We start from the raw sequence: 19498 nt of genomic DNA, 5'->3' as shown, positions 1-19498 counted from the left end.
CCTCTAAAAGCTTCCTGCACTTAATATGGTTTTGCACTGCCTCCAGTATCATAGGCATTGCAAGCTTTCTCCACGTCACCTCTTCATGCACTGCCTCCGTGATCTGCCCACCGGGCACGGAAGCAGTGCAAAGTGATAATGTCGTGATGACGTCTCATGATGTTACACCTTATGACACCATAATATCGTTCCAAATTTTGGTTATCTGCGACGTCATCACGTGACGACCTTGTATCACTCGGGTTAACGCCGCCGAAGCGGGACGCCGACGGTCAATTTTCATGTTTGATGAGGCAACTAAGGGCTTCGCTTTATTAATTGAATGACATAGTTGAGACAGCACAATGTTTTCTTGGTGGTGTGTGCGACTAAGTTGGCAGACACGAACTACAGAACAACCTTCGTTAACGCCTATGCAAGTTCACCAAACGGTAGTGGCTAGCGCCAAGAGACCGACGTAATAAGCTCCCGTAGGTTTTCTTCATTTTGAAAGCTTGTGTTGCATAACGTCATGCCACTACCGTTATTCTTATTCAGGAATGTAATGCAGGCAACGTTTGGCCCTATGTACGAGTGGGTGTAAATGATATAAAATAAATAAGCTACAGAGAGTAAACAATTAAAATTAACTCACTCATAATGTTCATAGCATCTGTAAGACATATGTTTAGGTTGGAAAATGCACCGAAGGACCATTACGTTGTATCAAAGTACAGCAGGTGTCTAAATTACACAACGCTTTGGTGTGCATTAAAATATTCACATGACCAATGTGGTATCGATATTGTTAAGAAATTTTCAATGAAACTTTCAACCGCAAGCACTGAAAGCTTCCGAAAATTGCAGCATATGTTACATTGTTCTTTCAGTATTTTTGAAATGCGTGTAAATGTCACTACGAGTTAATTTGTATTGCTCTAAAGTTACACTTTACTACTTGCTAATTGATCAGTGCTTGAACACGAATGTGAAACATGCACATATGTGTTCAATAAGAAATTAAATTGCTTTGGTGAGTATTCACATTGCTCGTGCTTTCAATGGGCATTTCTCTTCCACAGGAAACACATTTCAGTGACAGCCTATTTTGTAAAATAGTAATCCCTTTTCCATTCCGTGCCATTTGCAGAAAACATTCTCGATTGTCCTTATGGCTGTTGCGGACAGCCAATACCTATTCAGGCTGATAGACGTCGGCGCCCCCAGGAGATTCAGCAATGGTGGCGTGTTCAAGGACTCTCCCATTGGAAAGCGACTGGAGCAGGGAAAGCTCGGCTTGCCTAGGGCTGCGTCGCTGCCAGGGTCATCCAAAAAATTGCCCTCACGTTTTCGTTGGAGACGAGGCGTTTCATCTTCGACCTGACTTCATGAAACCTTTGCCGGGCAGCCGGACCAATCCAAAGGGCATCATTTTCAACTATCGTCTCAGCCGTGCAAGGTAAATATTTCAAAATCGAGAATGCATTGCAGTAGAATGTTGAGTGCATGTATCTTAATTTTTTATTGAATTTGCTATGGTGAAAACGCATAATCTCGACAATACGCAGAAGACATTACACAAGCAGTATACACTTATCTATCAGTATGGTAAGCCCTGCGGAAGGCAGGTCTATTGTGCATTTGGGAGAAAGGTGACGGTAAAGGCGAATCACTTTTCTTCATATGTTCAGATTTGAGGAACCAACAGGTAATGGAAAAATTGTCAAGTGACACCAGATTGAGGATAGTGCAAGCACAGGTTTCTTTTGTCCTATTCTCAAGCACTTTTGTCCTACTCTCAAGCAAACAATATCTTTCTATACATGTTGCGCAGTTCCACCGTGGAGTATTGCTTTTCGCTAATGGCCACCGAACTGAAAAGCTCTCAACAGTGTCCTTATGGTTAACGCTACCGAATAATTCGTCCACTTTCTTCTGTTCAGCTTTGATGCAGTAGAAATTTCACTTGTGGTTGCGTTATCTTCATAAAAGTTAGCAAAGGTAAGACATATGGACAAGAAAAGAAGAAACGACAACAGCGCCTTCTGATAAGGTATAATTTTGTTTCCCCATGTTCACTTTGTGCTGTTTTAGGAGAATGAGATGGCGCAGTGATCACTATAAAGATGCGCTGCTCGCTGTTTTTATACGGGGACTTGGATGCATTTATTTTCTATGGTAAACTGGTATGAAAGTTTACTTTACATTTGTCATATACTTTCACCTACACAGGAATGACGCTTTCATTATAGGAATGTGTTCCAGGTCTACGTATTGAACTCGTTGAACGGCAAGTCCACACTCTGTAACACGAGGGTTAGAAAATATTGAATATTCTTAATTCTGGGCTCATGTCTTTTTACAGACGGTGCATCGAAAATTCGTTTGGCGTTCTCACAGCGACGTGGCGGATCTATCACAGGGTGATCGACCTTAAACGTTGATAATGTAATCAAGGCGACGTGTGTGCTGCATAACTTCTTGTGCCTTGAGTGTGGTGGTCGAGAGTACTACTGCCCCCTTGGTTACGTCGACTCTGAGGACACTTTTGGGAATCTTCGTGGGGGTGCATAGAGGCAAGACACTGCAGCTCATGGAATGTTTCCGTTACAAGGAGCACGAGCTCGGAAGTGCTCACAGCGGGCAAGGGATGTTCGCTCTTCCTTCATCGATTTTTTTTCAAACGCAGGGCAAGTACCGTGGCAGTGGAAACTGCCAGGACTACGGTGACCGGTGTGGGCATAAATGATGTTTAAGTACATTGCCAATATGAACACAGCTTAAGTGTTTTCATGGCTACATTATTCTGACACACGGCAATGCAAAAGAAAAAAAAAACATACAGAACACAAGAGATGACACAGTAGCCGCAGATCGCCAAAGAAAGGCGGAGCTCACACAAAAAATATGTTTTGTACTTTGCGCTCGCTGGGGCTTGGACGCGCCAAAATTTTCCTCAACTGGTTTCACTTGGACTTGCACTCACTAAAGTTTTTTTACAGCTGGACTCACTTTCACTTTCAGTTTCAGTTGCTGGGACTTGTACAGCTGGGTCGTCATGTCCCATATCACGCTTTCTTTCCCAACTTCATCGATAAGGCGCTCGTTGAATTCATGCTTTTCGAGGTTGGACATCGCTGCCTCACAAGAAGAGCTACCTCACACGACGACGATGTGGACATTGCAGCAAGCTACCAGCGAAACATCAAAACGAGTCGTCGATCAAAAGTAGCGACAAAATACGGGCGCCGCCTCGCTCTCCGCGTGTTTTGGGGCTGTAAAGAAGGTAGTCTATAACTTGCCATCCTTGAAGTACGCGAAATTGCAACCGAAGCGAGGGTCAGAGATGCTGCTATGTTGCGGGATATCGTCATGCTCACTTCCGGGCGACAAGCGATTTTTTATGGTTTTCCAGAAACCCGCGACGCGACAAGCGACAGCGATGGATAGCCCTCCGCGACAGCAAATCATGTCGCTCGTCGCCGTCGCTCGAAAATCGCGTGCATGCGGTTGGGCCTTAAGACCGCGTCATACACACAGTACCTTAGAAGAACAGACTGTTGGGCGAGTTGGTAATGCATTATGTGGAAAACTGCGAGAAAAGCAGACAAAGGAATAACCGAACAACAGAAGCGCACTGTTATTCGGTTCGCTTGTGCGAACTGTGTTGCGCTTTTGTTGTTGGGTTCTTTTTTTGCGTATGTTTTTCGTGCAGTTTTCTACATAACACTCAGTACACTCATATTTTTGTCCAGTGGTGATCCACCTGTGTGTGATAAATGTGGTAAACCACTCACTGTCCTTCACGTCCTCATCAAACGCAGTGAATTAGACGCTATTAGATAAAAGCACTTCCCATTAGCTTACCGGGAACAAATTCCACTGCATCCTCGGATGTTCATAAGCGCAGAACCGGCTTTTAAATATAAGTCATTATTCGCGTTTTTAAACGATAGTCATAGCTTTCACGTCGTATACCCAGGCAATCCGCAGCACGACGTCTGAAAAGAGGTTGCCGCTGTGGAAGCTACAACAGGAAAAGCACATGCCTCGCGGCCCTTGTACAAGGGCGTTGAAGAGGCATTCGTGCTAATCTCATATCCCTGTAAGTTTATGACCGCGATCACTTGCCATTCATTTTCATTATACACATTTCACGTCACATGATTTTATACTTTTATGTTTTACGCACCCATAATGCTCAGAATTTTAAGGCCCTTATACAGCCACTTACTACAATCATTGTTCACATCTTTTGACACATGACCTGGCGCTCTTTGGCCATCAAATGGGCCTTGCGCCACAAAACACCATATATTATGATCAAGTATTATTTCCTAATATGGGTTGCGCCTTTGTTGAGTTCACAAATATTGAAGAAGTGGAAGCTGTTCCTACCGGCTGGATCTCTGGCAACAAGTGTTCATGGACAGCTCATGCCAAGCCCGGAACCTTACCTCAATGGTGAAAAACTCATGTCCAGTGCATTCAACGAGGAAATAGTTCGACATATCTGTGAAAGAATTATTTGACATGTGCCATGTTTGGGTATGTTGATTTCTTTTTAGGAGAGCCAAAACTTGACCATTGCACTATTCCTTATTCAGCCACACACAACCGTGTACGTAAAAGCTGAGTCAAAGTGTGGTCACATCGGGCTTGAGCAGTGGCGCCGACATTGTTCAGAAAAGGTGTTGCTGAGCGCCACTGATATACATGGACTCGGATGAAAGTGACTCGCAACATTCTCTAAGTGCTGCGAAACAGCAGCGAATCCCAGTGGTACGAGACTTTCCCTAGGATGAGTTAAAGGTGTGATCTTTTTAAGGTATGTCACCGGCCTTTCAGATAACGTTCATTTAAGAAAAGGATTTTTTAAAATTTTTGACACTGTCAGAATGTACAGAGATTCACAATTGTTGATTGATTGATTGATTGATTAGTGGGGTTTTTTGGCGCAAGGGCCATGGGTGGCCAAAGAGCGCCATGTCTTTTATGTGGTGTTAGCGATGACCAGTGATACGATGATAGGGTGTATTGTGGCTGTATAGAGGCCTAATCACGCGCTATAAAGAAGCGTAAAAAATGTGTATACAGTCTAAAATTATGGCAGTGACAAGTGGTGTGATCTATGGTTGTGGGATAAATGACGAGTGATCATGGTATTTACAAGTGAAAAACGGGATAAGAGCACGAGTGCCTCCTCGAGGCCTTTGATCCCAAAGGCCGGGAGGCAGGTGCTTCCTTTGATGGAAAGCGTAGCAGCAGCCTCAATCACGAGGCCGCGCTACGGAGCGCCTGGAAATATAACGTTGAAATTATGTACACTTTTTAAAAATTCAAAGAGGGACTGATATTTAAAAAGGGGTTCTCTGCCAATGAACATAGCAGGATGAAGTGGGTACTGCTGGTATGCAGATGAAAAATGCTTTCTCCTGAGAGCGTCTAGTTCTGTGCATTGTAGTAGGGTGTGAAGTACGGTTAAAGGATCGCCACAGTAGTCGCACAACGGTGGATCGCCTCCGGACAAAAGGTATGAATGTGTACTATTCACAATTGTGGCGCAGAAAAAATTACGTCTGTATCTGGATCCGTTTAAGTTGTATCCGACTATATCAGTTTTTCAACATTTGCCTGGTCTCATTTCTGAATCATCGGTGTGTAGCAAACAACTTCAACGTTCAGGTATACATGTTTCTTCCCTATATTTGATTCCAGCACGGGTACGACTGGCCTCTTCGTCGACATGGTTACCCAGAATTCAACACTGCGACGGCAGCAGTTGCTTTCGAGGGCTGATTTCAGCTTCTGGCCAGAATTTTATGCAGGTCCTGGTCATCAGGACACGGACTCTGCCCAATTCATGGGACCCTGGCTGAAAGCCCCACGGTCGCCGAACCCGGCTCCTGACGAACATCGCATAAATTTGAAGGGCTTCGGCCCGGGTGGAATGCCGCGCCGTTTTCGAAACAGTGGCAGAAGGCGAAGCCCTCAAGTTTGTCGCCCTACAAACCGTGCTCGCAAAAGTCGGCGTTGAGAAGTTGAGCGCTGCAGTACGCAAGTTCGGGCTGAGCGATCGCGCGGTCATTCTGAACCACGCAGTCGACGAAGAGTAGGTAAAGGTGCCGCCCCGGTGCCCGAAAATCAGCTGCATCACGGTCAGATGCAAGGATCTTCCGTTCGGTGACAAAGAAAACTACGAGCCAATCAGCTCGCCGTACGATGTCCTCAGTCGCTGCATTCACGCGACGCCCATTCGAGTGCACAGGCAAGATATATGCGATGGCGTTTTAATGGCTTTGTTGACAACGTATATACGCAGTGCGACTTCACTCGCGGACGTCGAAGTGGACCTCAATGTTTTTAGAGTCAATCTGCGGGGCAGGAGCCGTCGGAACTTGGAGACCGAGCTGATAGCTGCCCTGGCTTCCAACACCTGTCTCGCCAGTATCAACGTCAGGTGTGCGATCCTGACGTCGATGCTGACGTTTTTATAACTGTCCTCCAGGCGACAATGGCATGTCTGGACAATTAAATTCTTGTATTTCTAATAACCTAATTTCCCAATGAAATGCTACCTCTTGAAATGACTGGTTTTTGGACTACATTATACTTGACAGCGCAAAGATCCCAGGTCATTGCACAGCCTAAATACAAGCTATAGCAGTGCCAAGCCATTTTTATTTCCTGCCGTTAGCTTGGCAGTAAGGACTCTAGGCCTGCTGGATATATTTGGGTAATTATAATCATTGTCAACTTCTTTTACTCAACACACTTAAAGGGACACTAAAGGCAAAATAAAAGTCGACGTGGAGTTTTCAAATGCCATCCTAGAAGCCTCGTAGTGACTGTACCGTGCCAAAGAAATGCTTAGTATGAAACAAATCACGTTTTAGTGGTCCGCATAATGCTAGCTCAATTCAAACCGCCCGCCTCTGCAAGTGGGCGTCATGTCTACGCCCACCTCGTGCACTTCCGGTTGCTGCGGCTCCTGGCTGTGTGTTGCTTACGTTGTCACACATGCTCCCGTTATGGATCCTGCTTGAAAAGTTCGTGTGGGATATGGATCCTTACGGTGACACATCTTGCCGACCCACAGCCGTATATGACGATTACTCGTCACCGCTGTAACGTCTTGCGCTGGTAAGTATACATAAGGACTAATAATTTTTCTTGAGGTCAGTTTCCCGATGGCACGCTCGAATTACGAAATTTTCAATAATGTCCCAATGCAGGTGCCTACGTGATCATTGCGTGCCCAGCCCAAATGCTGAAGAGAACGTTTGCTCTTGGGAAATCGCCGAAGTCATTGCCAAAGGCAACGACGATTCTATAACTAAGCACATTAACTTACCCAGCCTCTGCCTCAATCCTGGGGTCTTCTTGAAGGCGGCGTATTACGCCTTCGATGAGCTCGGCGTGCCGGTAGAGGGAGAGATTCACAAGCAAGCAACTCAGGCCTGTACTTACTAACGCAGCAGACTAACTTCAAGTTGATTTCATTACTCCGCCAGAGGTACCGCTTCGTCCCCTATCAGCTTTTTCTGGTGACGACTGGGCCGACACAACTGAGACAACCTTCCTGCATGCGCCGTGGCACGCATACAGCACAAATTCCCGTTGGCATCATGCGTCGGATTCGGGCACCCGTCGGATTCCGATGTTTCTGTCATTGAGATTTTATTTCTGCTATGCTCGTGTGCGCAGACCGCATCGGCAAGGCCTACTAGTAACTTCAGTCTTCCAAAATTGCCAGGAACGCATTCCACGGCATGATCACGAACACCTTTATAACCATGACCACCTGCACAATGTAATTAGGTGAATGAATGGTTTTTAAGAATGGGCTGTCGGGAAAAAGCTCTTCATCTACCGCATTTACTAGTAAAATTCGTGGGGCTGCAACATTCATATGAGGACGGAATATCAGCGAAGCTATATTCGGGTGTCTGTCGCAGACGACTGTCCTCTTGCTCCTGTGGTGTAAGCAACTGCAGACGGTGACATTCTATAGACTCGGGGTCATTCACTTCTGCCCGATCCCGCATTCGACGTCAGTGTTCACATTGCCACTGTCGACGCCTCTCGGCTTTTTTTCTCTGGCGTGAGCACGCTGCGTTGTCTTGCGTTCTCCGGTTTCTTGCAGTGCCCTATGTAATACTGCAGCAGCACAGCACACAGCTCCCAGGCAAGCACCGCTGCCACAATCTCTCCCCTTGTCTCTTCTGGTGCGAGTGCACCGTGCGAGACCGCCATCTCCATCCTAGTCTGCCATACGGACGCGAGCCACGAAGACTACTCCCCTTTCGGAATGCGTGGGCTAGAGTTAAACAGCTTTGCCGTACTAAGCTCACCCATAGTTTTGTCCTTGAGACAAATGCTTTATTTTGATGTGTGATGGGGCACCCCACTTTTAAAGATGCCAAGAAACATCTGTTCACTTAAGCACTGTGCGACCGCTACTGCATATTCGGTCTGACGGCACCGTGGCCCGAATACCTTTGGGCCACTGGCACTAAAACTTCACAAACAAAGGCTTCCAGCAGAGTGTCATTCTCTCACTTGGGGCCTTCTAACATTGCAAGCAAAGTGGTCGGAAGTGTGAAATGCGTTTGAAGGGATGACACAGTGAATTCTAGCACCCCTTTGGTCTGTCCAAAGAAGTGTATTGGTTGTTTGGTTAATTCAGCACCATCTACGGATGCCATTGGATTTCGTACGGAGAAGAACGTGTTACGCACACAGACTCCCCACAAAAATAAGCTTCTCAAAGAGTGTCATGCTCCTACTTTGGGCCTTTCAACCTTACAAGCAAAGCGGTTGGAAGTGTGAAATGCGTTTGAAAATTGAGAGAGTGAATTCCGGCACCACTTTGGCCTGTGCGAAGTAGGCGCTGTAGTTGTATGGTTAACTCCGCACAACTTCCGGATTCCATCGAGGCATTAGATTTCTACTGCAGAGGAAAGTGTTATGCACATGGAGACTTATAACCAGAAGCTTCGAGCAGAGTGTTATTCTCTCACTTGGGGTCTTCTAACGCCGCAAAGCGGTTGGAAGTGCGAAATGCGCTTGAAGGGACGAGAGAGAGAGTGATTTCCGGCACCATTTTGGTCTGTCCAGAGAAGGGGCATTGGCTGTGTACTGAACACCGCACCATTCGCGGATTCCATTGAGGCATTAGATTTCTATTGCAGAGGAAAGTGTTCTGCACGTGGAGACTTATAACCAGAAGCTTCCAGCAGTGCGTCAGTCTCTCACATGGAGTCTTCTAACAATGCCAGCAAAGCGGTTGGAAGTGCGAAATGCGTTTGAAGGGACGAGAGAGAGAGTGAATTCCGGCACCACCTTGGTCTGTCCAGAGAAGGGGCATTGGTTTTGTAGTTACCTTATCAAGCCTGTGCATTGACTGGGTGGTAAGTTTAACGAACCTGTAAAATTTTCAACAGATGCAGCAGTTAACCGACGTGGATGATCTATTTGGGCGATAACTGCGTGTAAGTACAGTCAATGTATGTCTCACAACGAGCTTTCATGTGATTTTACATAAATTTCGAGCAGGCTGCAAATGTGTGAAATATTGCATGTATATGTGGTTCACTGCTCAATATAAGCTTAATCACCATCAGTGTCTTGTGTTTGGTCCTTGTCTTGTGCACTTTATGATTCTGCGACTTTGTAGGTGCTTTACTGTCTAACAAGAGCCAACTTATATAATGCACTCATAGGGCAGCCCTTATTTGAAAAATATGTAACCTGCCTTCTTTAAACTGTGCAGGGTGAAGGTGATCACTGCTCTACAAACTGTCACCCGTGAATGCGAGCACTTGCAGATAATGAAATGCATCGATCATAAAGCGAAATTCCACAAGTAGCACCGTTGGAATGATAAGCACACACTGGCATATGCAGTGACCTTGCACGCCACATTTTGCTGTGGGCGTTTTGTCTACTGGCATCTCGGAAAAGCTCCCTAGCATCCTTGGATGCCTTTAACTGCAGCAACTGAGTATAATAATGGAGTGAAATGGAACAGCATGTGAACACAAAGAAGCACATCAATACGCTATGCACATCTGAATGTGGTATGGACATTTCATCTTATGGCAACAAACTAGCGTTCACAATGACCAGCACCGGCTCGCTGTAACTTGTACAGACTTGGCTGTTCGTATGGATGACTGACGAGTGTGCTGCAGCTGCTCTATGTCTGCGTTATTCATCCGTTCAAAGAAGAATGTTGCCATTGCTACTCAGAATGAATGGCTGGAGGCCATCATGAGAATACCACGACAGGACGGCTGAAGCGGACATCCCTATAAACAAGTGTGAAGATTTTGAGTGCGTGGCGTGCAGTGTCATTTGAAACAGTTGTGGAAAGAATTTGGAACTGCATGAACGATGCCGGGGATTATCGTCTCTGGGAGGACGCTGACAAGGCGAGCTCTTCCGAGAACGTGGACAGCGATACTGAAATGGAATCATAATAAAAAAACATTCCTGGCATGTCATTTGTGACTCTCTTGCACTCTGCTACGGTTAAACAATACAAACCATTGGTGGGTTGTCATCAGCCTGATTCGCGTAAGGGCCGAAAGAAGCAAAAATAAACACTGCGGCCCTTACACGAGTATATATGGTGTCCCTGCAAGTACTTTTGCGCTATTTTTGACCATGTTAAAGGATGGCACTTTCTGCCGTTTCCGCAAGATTATCTTGAGCCTTCAGAAATTGACCCGTGTATTGATGCATGCAGTGGCAACGATTTAACCTCTCCAGCAGTGCTCTCGGAGCTTGTACAGTGTCGTCCACTCTTGGTACGAACGCGGCGCCACGTGGCTGCACTCCGCGGGGCGCCAGCGCTAACGGTGCGGCCGCGCATTGAAGCTAATCGGCACAGGCGCACAAGAGCTTGGAGGCGGGGCTCCGTTTCAATAGAAAAGCGCGGGAGCGCGCCGTGCATGCTTTGCCGTGAAGCAGCCTAAAGCGCCTGAGAAAGCACGAAGCGTTGCAAGAAAGCGCGCTTCGCTCAGCGTAACGTGTTTTGTAGTTACGGCACTTGAGAATTGAGCGATCCCTCTTCTTAGGAGCGAAGCTCTTTAGGCTCTCACGATGTCCGTCGTCTCCGACGTTGGCGTAGGTCCCCGTCGGACCGATACACAGGTGTTACACGTACCGTACATACAGCGTTCATAGCGCGCATATAGTTTAAAAATAGACCGTACCATGTCCGTCCATCTGTCTGACCGTGCGCGCATCTGTCCATCCGTCCAACCATCCGTCCGTCCGTCCGTGCGTCCATCTGTCCATCCGTGCGTCGATGTATACATTAAAATGGTAATATGGTATTGAAAAAAGAGGGACCGCTCAATTCTCAAATACCGTAATTACACAACACGTTGCGCTGAGCGAAGCGCGCTTTCCTGCAACGCTTCGTGCTTTCTCAGGCGCTTTAGGTTTGCTTCACGGCAAAACACGGACGGCGCGCTCCCGCGCTTTTCACTCGAAACGAAGCCCCGCCTCCAAGCTCTTCTGCGCCTGTGCCGATTAACTTTGATGCGCGGCCACACCGCTAGCGCTGGTGCTCCGCGGAGCGCAGCCACGCGGCGCCGCGTTCGTACCAAGAGTGGACGACACTGTACATACACGAACATATTTGCGCGGAATCTGCATATGCTTTGTCCAGGTGTACGTTAACTACAACTACCGCAATAGTTAAATTGTCTTTGGCGTTAGCCCTCGGGCTGGAAGTGTGCCACAAGGTGCCAAGGTGGGTGCATCCACCTCAAACGGTGCTATAGCAGACAAAACACAAACAGACTTTGCGCAAGCTCTCATATATCAATGTACATAAACAATCACATGCTGTGCCTCCCAATCCAGTATTTCACAAATGCGTGATCACAAATGCACAGTTGAAAAAATGTCACATAACTGGACTACTGCAATTATGCTGAAGCTTTGTGCAGTGTGGAAGGCTTCCTTCATTACACATACAGTAAAAGCTCGTTAATTCGAATTCCACGGGGACGCTGAGCAATATCGAATTAAATAAAATTAGAAATAATGAAAGTGAGCAAAAATGGGTGGATTTCGGAAGTGGGGGCACGAAAAATATTTATTGGTCAAAAAAGTCGGTAATGACCATCTTTTCTCTGAATGCCACAGCTGCGGCTCTGTTCCAGCGCACGGACGCGGCGCAGGGAATCCTCTTCACCCTCCTCAAAGCTGAAGAAGAGACGCGTCCCATTAAGTGCCTCCATTACCGCAGAAGCTGACGGGCGCACAGGCACTTAGTCATATTCGTCTTACCTTCTGGCTCTTCAGCAACAGGCTGCGCACGGGCTACTCGAGCGATAATGTCATCATCAGTCAGGGCACCACGCGCCAATGCACAGGTGTCAACTTCAACATAATCGGCAAAACGTACGCCCTGAAGAGTGCCACGCAATGCCACTGGCATGAGCTCCTCAGCCCCGTCCACCCCGACGTCACAACTATCCCGCGCACTTCCAGCTGCAAATCCACTGTGGCGGAAACATTTTGCGATTGTGGTCGCCGTCACCTGCTCCCATGCGTGCACCAACATGTGCATGGCAGTGAGCAGCGTAACGCCAAAGTCCTTACTGTCGCCCGCGCACAAAATCATTCTCTCAAGCATGTGACGCCTATAAAAGCACTTGACATTCCTTATCACACCTTGGTCCATTGGCTGTATAAAAGCACTTGATATTCCTTATCACACCTTGGTCCATTGGCTGTAGGGCCGCAGTCGTGTTTGCTGGAAGGAACACTAACTTTGTTGCTCTCAGCTCAACGTCGACTGTGCGCCGAAGAGTTGTCGACGACAACAAGAACGCGTCTGCCGCCCAGTTCCATTCGCCTGTCGAATTTCCATAGCCACTTGCTGAATAGGTCACCTGTCATCCAGGCTTTCTTGTTTGCGGCGTACTCTGTCGGGAGTGACTGAATGTTTTTGCAGCACCGTGGCTTATGCGCTTTGCCAATTACAAAAAGGGGGACCTTTTCCGTACCGGTCATATTTGCGGCGACCAGAACAGTGACACGCTCTTTGTTGCGCTTGCCACCGGCATAGCTGTCTCCCTTGTAGGTGATCGTCTTGTCTGGCTGCCACTTGAAAAATAACGCTGTCTCGTCAGCGTTAACCACATCCTGTGGCGAGTAGCTCTCCAAGTACTGCTGCAGGGTGTCACTTTCTTGCGTAGCACATGTTTCGGCATCCGCTTCCTTTGCCTCGCCGCTCCCTCAAACGATGAAACCATCCCTCGGAGGCGACAGTCTTCAATGTCCAAGCGAAGGGCTAAATCGGCTGCCTTGGCCACGATGATAGGGCCGCTCAATGCGATACTCTGGGCTCTTATTTCTTTAACTCAGATAAGCAATGCTGACTCCAGTTCCGGGAAATTCGCTGTCCTTAGGCTTTTCCGACTGACGCCAAAATGCTCGGCTTCACAGGCGTTTTCAATGGCCGTCCTGTTCCGTATGTATGTTGACAACGTGCTCAGAGGTATGCCGTGCTTCCTTGCAATTTCAGATTTGCTCGACTTCCCTTGGTCTACCTCTCGCAAAATCTCCACCTTCTCCGTGACAGTCTTCGCACAGCACGCGTACTTGAATCGCTCGCGTTCAATTTTTAGCTTATCTTGGCTGCGTTATATTTTGCTTGTATCATTTTTGTTGTAAGAGCGGATCAAGATGTTGTCGTACTATTCATTGTGGGTTACGATGTACGTTCTTGGGTGACGATGTGCTGTTGTGATCTCTGCTTGTTTATAAATAAATCGGCGTGGATTCTGAGAATGTTTGTTGTATCGACGAGTGGCTAAGAAAAAGCCAGACGCATTCAGCTTTGGATGAATTGAACTTCCTGCATAATAAATTTGGCTTCACTTAACTTCATTTTGCAGTGTACTGATGCATACAATCAGTTTGCTGAAGGCCCGACTACGTTCGACGAGTCGTTCGACGTGCCACTTCCCGCGAACCACGTCAAAAGTATATTTTTCCTTTGATCATAATTGACACAAACGAAAAGGAATTTGCAGTGTATTTCTAGGCTGAGATTTCAATTCATTTACGCAAGAACACGGCATGAATGACTTCAGAATTAATAGATATTTAAATACAATTTACTTGGGAGTAATTACTAATGCACAGAAATGAGTATTATGACAATTTTGTTGGAATAGAATATCGAGTGGCTTGAAATAACGTATTGATTTGACACATTTACAGACAGTTCTTCATAGATGGCGTCCGAAAGGGTTAAATAAAAACTAAAACTCAACTTGGCTGGCACCTGGCGACATCATCGACGGAGAGTGGGACGGGACAGGGGTTAATCACCTATTCTCCCCGCCTCGCCAGGACTTTTAATAAAGTTTATTCATTCATTCATTCAACTTGGCTGGAGAGTCTTTCTCCTCGTATAACAACCAAATAAGGTAGTAAAAGAGTAGAGTGTTGGCCCAGGCATCCGCGGTGGTCCGGAAGGAAACTTCTCGGGCCAACGCATGAGCGCACTCAATACCGGGCATGCCTGCAGTACCAAGCACCCATACACGCCTGTACGCGCCTCTAGTGCCGAAGAGGCATGCAAGTCTGAGCATGTGGAGCGTTGACAGCGTAGTGGGCACACACCACCTGGGAATCTGAGGATGTTAATTTAATATGTGCGTGGCTCGTGTTGCCAGAATGGCATGAGTTATGGTCTCCTCACGGAGTTTGGTTGTCTCACTTGGGCCAAGACATAGCATTGTGAAATGGGTTCCAGGTCAAAAATCATCACTGAGACAACCCACCCTCTGTCATAGGCAGACTGACCTTTACTCGAGCAGAAGACCTCAAAGGCAATCACGTGAACGCAACACAGATAGCAGACTCTGATGCGCATTCTTTTTTTTCTAAACCAGGAAAAGTTCACAATCGAGCAGAGAGACTGCCTGAGGTAACGCAAGTCTGGAACGGCCCAGTGTATCCGAACCTCAGCATTGTACAAGAGCTCCTGCAAGGTACTGGTTATGACCTATTGCTCTAGTCATATGGTCAGTGTCTGTAGACATAACCTCAGGGCTGGTTCATGAGCCCCGTGCCTGTTCATGCAGTGACGTGTCTACTACAGGTGCATTCTAGACTCATACATAACTTTAACGTGCACAAGTTGAATGGTGTGACATTGGCGCATGGCACTGTTGTGTAGGGCTCTGTTTGTGAAAAGATAGTTCTTTTCGGGAACAAAGTGAATGCCAAATATAACTACCATACATACTTTGAAGTGAACCACGGCAAACAGGAACACCCAGGAACAAGCGCACAGTACGAAAGAGATACTGGGACAGCAGCAGCACAGCTGCTCGTATGGCTATGAAGGACACAATGAGGTAGAACCATGTCTTAAGCGAACGCCAGTTGCTCGTCGTGATGTCGTCAAACTCCAGCGCCCTGGGTACGAGCATGAGCTTTGTAATGGTGGGATTATAGCAGTGCACTTGATGAACAGCCCTGCTGTTCTACCTTCTGGTCACTATTTTCAACCTTCAATGTTCTCGCAGATGTCATCCAAAAGGTCATGCTGAAGTGCCCAACGGATGTGGAGGCATCGAATAAGCATGTACCTGGCTGCAAAGCACTAGGGGACATTTGCTGAAATGGCACGGTTGGGGCAAGCACATGCTGCACTAAAGCTGACAGTAGTGAAGCTCCATGCCACAGATGAGGTCCACACTAACTGCTCTGGCATCAGCATTAATGTACCTTCCTTCAGCTTCGTAAACCTACCGTTGCTTACAACACTCAAGCATGGGGACCTCTTCCCAAACCTTGCTTCGTTCCTAGACGTACCATGCCACCAATTCCATGGTGTAGAACGAAAAAAAAAACGCCAGGTCTGCGCGGAAAGCGCAGCACAGTCACAGCGAAAGCTAGAAGAGCAGCATTTATAGAGCCCGTTATATACAATTGTGGCTACTAATAAAGTACATAGCAGTGTACCCACTACGCCACAAATAATTTTTGGGAAGTTGGGAAGCACCCACCACGACATTATTTGTTATTCTGCGCAGAAGCGAGGTACCATCTGTAAGGCATTATGTGCACTTTTTTGATGCGACGGTTGATGACGATGAAGAATTATGGCTGATCCCATTGTAATAGGTTGGCAGCTTTAAACGACCCACTAGTTACGTAATTCACAGTGTGTGACACCCGGTCGTTATTGAACTGTCCCGCCACGCTTTATAACATACGTTAACCGAAGAAACGGAGAGAGACAGAGAGAGAGAATTAGCTTGATTGAGACCCTGAGGAAATGGATCATGGGAGCCTTACGGGCTTCCTTGGCAACCAATAGAAGTGCACTTTCGAGGAACCCACTACGCTTTAAATAATAATTTTTGTGAAGTAGGGAAGCAGCCACTATGCAATTGTTCGTCATTCCGCGGAGGACCGGTACTCGCTAAACCAGTTACGGAGAACCGTGGTACTCGCCAAACCGCTAGTTTTGTAAGGCATTATGTGCACTTTGTTGATGCTATGGCTGATGACGATGAAGAATTATGGCAGAGGCCTTTGTAATTGTGTGACGCCTGGTTACAGAATTCGCGTTTTGTGACGCCTGGTTGTTATTTTACTCTTCTACCACGCTACGTTACATATGTTAATGTCGTTCCTTCACGATACGAAGCCTGTATAGGGTCTCTTTACAAAGGCGTTACAAGCACCGGCATGACTCTGAGATAGAGTACTGGGCTCCTACGCACAGGGCTCGGGTTCGAACCCGCCGTTCCATCCCGTATACTTTTTCTTATTTCGCGCGATAGTGGTTACGGACACCGGCGGTGCACAAGAACGGCGCCAGAAACGGCCCTTGTTATGATCTCATAAGAGCTTTTGATGATTAGTGGGGTTTTGTGGCGCAAGGGCCATGGGTGGCCAAAGAGCGCCATGTCTTCTGTGTGGTGTTGGCGATGACCAATGATTTCGATGACAGGGTGTATTTTGGCTGTATAGAGGCCTAAAATCACGCGCTCTAAGGAAGCGTAAAAGGGGTGTATAAGGTATAAAATTATGGCAGTGACAAGTGATGTGATCTATGGGTGTGGGATGAATGACGAGTGAGTATGATATTTACAAGTGAGAGGCGGGAAAATAGCACGAATGCCTTCTCAAGGCCTTTGAGCCCAAAGGCCGGAAGGCAGGTGCTTGCTTTGAAAGAATTACCGCAGCAGCAGCCTCAATGATGAGACCGCGCTACGGAGCGCCTGGAAAAATAACATTGAAATTTACATGCTTGAGATATTCACAGAGGGACTGATACTTAAAGAGAGGTTCTTTGCCAACGAACATATCGGGATGGAGTGGGAACTGGAGGTATATTGATGAGAAATGCTTTTTCCTGAAAGCGTCTAGTTCCCTGCATTGCAGTAGGATGTGGAGTACAGTGAGGGGGTCGCCACAGTGGTCACACAACGGTTGGTCGCCTCCGGACAAAAGGTATGCATGTGTACTATGTGTGTGTCCTATTCGGAGTCTGCAGAGTGTTACTTGTGTACGACGTGCCTTGGATATCGGCGGCCAATTACCAAGGTGCGGTTTTATAAGATGTAATTTATTTTGCTTTTCCTTATTCCATAGGTGCTGCCAATGAGCCCTGAGCTTAAGTTTTAGGAAGGGCTTCAGGTCCAGTGCAGGGACAGTCATGGGTGTATCGGCAGCGTTTCCGTGAACGGATGCCGCCAGCCGGTCCGCCAACACGTTCCCTTCGATCTCGCGATGCCCTGGCACCCAGCATACAACAACATGCTGTCCGAACGTGTAGATAGTGCATATGAGTGAGTAAAGAGAAACAAGGACAGGGTTTCTATGTTTTTTCAAACTTTTTAAAGCTTTTACTACACTTAGGGAATCTGTATATATAACTGCATTGTCTATTTTTAATTGTTTAATGTGTTTAACGGCCACCAATATCGCATATGCCTCTGCTGTGAAAATGCTTGTGTTAGGATGCAGAACGCCGGCATCTGAAAAGGATGGACCGACCGCGGCGTAGGACACAGAAGTGTGAGACTTAGAGGCATCAGTAAAAAATTCTGGAAAAGTGTATTTGTGCTGGAGTTCGAGGAAGTGTGTACGGATGTGTGCAGCAGGCGCGTGCTTAGTAACTTCCACGAAGGATACATCGCAATCTATTAGTTTCCACTGCCACGGTGGAGGATATGCAGCAGGAGCCAGCAGACGGTGTTCAAGAAGTGGCACACCCATTTCTTCAGCTAGGCTCCTCACACGAAGCGCGTAAGGGTTTCTCATGGCAGGACGGTTTTCAAACAGGATTGAACTGGACAGATCATTGATAGCAGAGTGTAAGGGGTGTTCTCCATTCGCGTTCACCTTGATGAAATATACAAAAGAGAGGTAGGATCTCTGGAGGTGTAACGACCACTCGTTCGATTCGACATAGAGGCTTTCCACGGGGCTAGTACGAAAAGCACCCGTAGAAAGTCGAATGCCTAGATGATGGACAGGGTCAAGCATCTTCAAGGCGCTTGGTGTCGCAGACTGATAGGTTATCGCCCCGTAATCTAGGCGCGTGCGTATGAGGCTTCTATATAAATTCATCAGGCACTTTGTGTCACTACCCCAAGTAGTGCGTGACAACACTTTCAGCACATTCATTGTTTTTATGCACTTGTTTTTTATATACTTTATGTGTGATATGAAGGTTAGTTTCGTGTCTAGAATTACCGGTATTCACCGGTATTCGCTGGCCGTGGAGGTGAATGTCCGGATCAGGGTGGATGCCTCTCTTTCTTGAGTATAATACGCAAGTGCTTTTTTGCGGGTTAAGGCTGAACCCGTTCTCGTCTGCCCATTTAGTTACCTTCTTCAAACCAAGTTGCACCTGCCGCTCGCACATTGCGAGATTGCAAGATGTAAAGCCGATTTGTACGTCATCGACATATGTGCAATAAAACATGTTACGTGGGATGGACATCCGCAAGGAATTCATTTTGATAATAAAGAGTGTACAACTCAATACACCACCCTGCGGAACTCCTGTTTCTTGGACAAATATTCGAGACAAAACAGTGCCCACTCGAACACGGAATGTCCGATTGGACAAGTAACTATCGATTATGGTGAACATCCTACCCCGTACACCTAAATGTGAGATGTCTCGAAGTATACCAAAGCGCCATGTGGTATCATAGGCCTTCTCCATATCGAGGAACACAGACAGAAAGAATTGTTTATGGACGAAAGCGTCACGGATTTCTGCCTCGATACGTAACAGGTGGTCCGTTGTGGATCTACCTTCTCGAAACCCGCATTGGTATGGGTCAAGTAGACAGTTTATTTCAAGGAAGTGTAGGAGTCGCCTGTTTATCATCTTTTCGAAAACCTTGCATAGACAGCTTGTTAGGGCTATAGGCCTGTAATTGGAAACTGAGGACGGGTCCTTGCCCTGTTTTAAAATGGGAATAATAATGGCTTCTTTCCAGGCCGA

This window comes from Rhipicephalus sanguineus, chromosome 8 (assembly GCF_013339695.2).
Source record: "Rhipicephalus sanguineus isolate Rsan-2018 chromosome 8, BIME_Rsan_1.4, whole genome shotgun sequence".
Taxonomy (NCBI): domain Eukaryota; kingdom Metazoa; phylum Arthropoda; class Arachnida; order Ixodida; family Ixodidae; genus Rhipicephalus; species Rhipicephalus sanguineus.
The sequence above is the reverse complement of the archived record's forward strand: the minus strand, read 5'-3'. Positions refer to the sequence as shown.